The sequence below is a fragment of the Kogia breviceps genome, chromosome 8, assembly GCF_026419965.1.
Source record: "Kogia breviceps isolate mKogBre1 chromosome 8, mKogBre1 haplotype 1, whole genome shotgun sequence".
Taxonomy (NCBI): domain Eukaryota; kingdom Metazoa; phylum Chordata; class Mammalia; order Artiodactyla; family Physeteridae; genus Kogia; species Kogia breviceps.
In genome coordinates this window covers 23582339-23585447 of record NC_081317.1, presented here as the reverse complement: position 1 = coordinate 23585447, position 3109 = coordinate 23582339, and the positions used below count along the sequence as shown (strand labels likewise).

Below are 3109 nucleotides of genomic sequence, written 5' to 3'. Positions count from 1 at the left end.
CTCTTTTGTCCTTTCACTGGTTTTTTTTTTTTTTTGTCCTTTTACTCTTTGATGAGCTCCAAGACTGTCTCGATGCTGTGGAAGGTATAAAAATGAACGCTATTTATTCTACTTCTACTACTGGTAGGCTCTTTTATGCTCTCGAGGGCGGGCTTTGCCTTGACTCACCTGTGTCTGGCCTTTTGTAGAGAAGGTGCTCATATACTTGTCAAATAAACCAGTGGTTACCAGTTGACTTTCAAGAAAAGGGCAAACGTTCATTTGTCAGGCAAATATTTATTGAGTACCTACTATGTGTTAGACTCTCTTCTAAGAGCAGGTAATACAGGTATAAAAAAGGCAGACTGGTGCCTGCTTGCATGGAGATTATATTTTTATGGGTGGGAGGCAGGGAACAAACAAACAAACCAGAAAAATAATAGCTGTTGCTAAGTGCATTGGATATCATTGTGAAAGGGTTGTGACGCATAGCATTTTCATTATCCTTCAGTACTAAATATTTGCTAACGTGCCTTAGGGATGATTCTTTGACTCACAGGTAATTTAGAAGTGTGTTTCTAAGCAATTACCTCTTAAGCTTTTTAATTGTTCTGTGGCCAGATCATATACTTTGTATGAAACTGACGCTTTGAAATATGACTTGCTTTATGGACTAGGAGATGGTTGGTTTTCACCACTGTTCCATGTGTGCTTGAAGTACATACTGTTTTCAGATACACTGTTCTGTGTGTCCAGCAGATCAAGATTATACTCTCATCCAAACCTTCCATATCCATCTGATTTTGTCTGCTTGGTTTATCAATTCCTAACAGAGATGTTAAAAATCTCCCACTTTGGTTTGTGAATTGATTTCTCCTTGTAGTTGTGTCAGTTTCTGCTAGATAGATTTGAAGCTATGTTCCTGGTGCACGACTGTTCTACCTTCCAGGTGATTTGAACCCGTTTTCATTACGTGGTGATAGTCCTCCTGAGCAGTGCCTTTTATCTTAAAGTCGACTTCATCTTATAATACAGCCAACACCAGCTTCCTTTTGGTTACCATCTGTTTCTTTCTTTCTTTTTTTTTTTTTTTGGCAGTACGTGGGCCTCTCACCGCTGTGGCCTCTCCCGCTGCGGAGCGCAGGCTCCGGACGCGCAGGCTCAGCGGCCACGGCTCACGGGCCCAGCCGCTCCGCGGCATGTGGGATCTTCCCGGACCGGGGCACGAACCCGTGTCCCCTGCATCGGCAGGCGGACTCTCAACCACTGCGCCATCAGGGAAGCCCTCCATCTGTTTCTTAACTGGAGTTTAGTCAAAAGAATTTTATTAAGTTTTTTGGAAATATAATCCACATACCATAAAATTCATCTGAGTTTTGTCGACGTGCATTCATTCTGGCTGGCTGTGGGCTTGGACTTAACTCTGCCTCTGTGTATCCTCCATTCACCCGGCTTAGTTTTAGGTTTTACTATCTCTCCCACCTCCTCCTAGACTGACACTGTCCACCGCACTACATTTTTCTTCCTTCTAGTTTAGTAACACGGTTTCTATCTAATAGTGGTTACTTTAGGATTTTTAATGTGCATGTTTATCTTAAATGATCATCTTTATCCATCTTACAAAGAAATTTAGAATAATTCAATTCCAGGCAGCCTGAGGATGGCCCCGCCTTCTCCCGGTTACCAAGCCTGTCAATTCCGCCTTCAGCTCTGGCTGCAGGAGTTGGTTTTTGTCCTTTCCAAGAGAGTTTGGGGCTGACACAGCAGTCACACAGGCCATTCCCTTCCTGCTCCTGTGAACTCGGGAGAGGAGGAGCGGGCCAGTGAAGACCCACCCCCTCCCCAGGCCCACTCCCTCCTCACCACTCCCTCGTCCCCCACCCCGGAATTTTCAGGGAGCGTTCTGGCCTCACCAGAGGAGGTGAGAGCCCGGATCTGGATCACCCCTTCATGGGATCTGAAGGCTCTTCTGCACGTGCGGCCTGAGCCCCGAAAAGTCGGTGAGGGCGGCGGGGCAGCGTCCGATTTCCGCTGGGAGCCTGAGCCTGCCGGGGTCGGGTGGGGCAGTCGGGCCCTCAGGCCAGGCCGGCCGGCCGGCTCCAGGTCCTAGGACAGGATGCGACCCCTCTTGCGGGTCTTCTCCAGGCGAGGCTTGTTCTCGCGCGGCTTCTGCCGCCACGGGTCCTGCAGTTGCGTCTTCTCAGCCACACGTGCCGTGCGCTTCTCCCACGCGCGCTGGCGCCGCGCCGCCCTCTTCTTGTGCTTCGGGGCCTCCTGCAGCAGCTGCTCGTCGTCGCGGATCTTCACGCCGTCGGCCTTGTCCAGCAGGTCCGCCCACTGCATCTCTGCCTCGAGTTCCCGGGCCTGGCCCACGTCCGCGGCCCGCAGCTCCTCCAGCCGGGCCCGCCGCGCCCGTAGGCGCTTCAGCTGCCGCCTAAGTCCTGCCCGTTAGCGGCGTCAGGTTGCCCTTCGCCTTCTGCCTCTTTTCCTTCCTGCGCTGCGCCTTGCGGGAAGGCTTTTCCGGTCACCTCCACCTTGTTGAAGACCAGCCCCAGCCGGCCCTGCGTCTCCTCGCGGGGCTCCACAGGGGCAGCTCAGCGTCCTCCGCGCCCTCGGGGGCCTGGGGCGCCGCCGCTTTGCCCTCCGCTCACTCTGCTGCTGTTTCTCCTTCCGGTCGCGCTCCTGCTTCCTCCACTTCCTCCGACGTCTTTTCTCCAAAACGGCGGGAGACAGCGTCTTGGCTCTGCCCTGGCCCCGCGCCTCCGGTATCTTTTCAGGCAGGCGCTGACGCAGAGCGTCCAAGGCAAGCAAGTAAAGAGGCTCTTTGTCCAGGCCGTCCGCAGGGGCCCCGGTGGAGCTGCAAGCCTCCTCCTCCTCGGCTGCCACCGGCTTCCTGACCTGAGGCTTCTCCGCAGGGGCACGGGCCATGGCCTTGGCCTCAGCAGCTTTCTCCTCCCGCTCCTGGGATTTCTTCAGTGCTTTCTTCCTCTCCTTTTTCAGGAGCCCAGCAGCTTCTAAGACTCGAGTTTTGCCAGCCGACTTGGCGCTTCTGCGGCTCGGGCCTGGGCTGGGAGCACATCTTCTTGGCCAGGCTCTGCAGGTAAGCATACTTCGCGAGCAGAGGAGCCAT

General features: G+C 53.4%; 1 pseudogene; it reads right to left on the bottom strand.

Moving 5' to 3' along the window:
- Nucleotides 1-1746: 1746 nt before the first annotated feature.
- LOC131761541 (surfeit locus protein 6 pseudogene) lies at nucleotides 1747-3109 on the bottom strand (annotated as a pseudogene).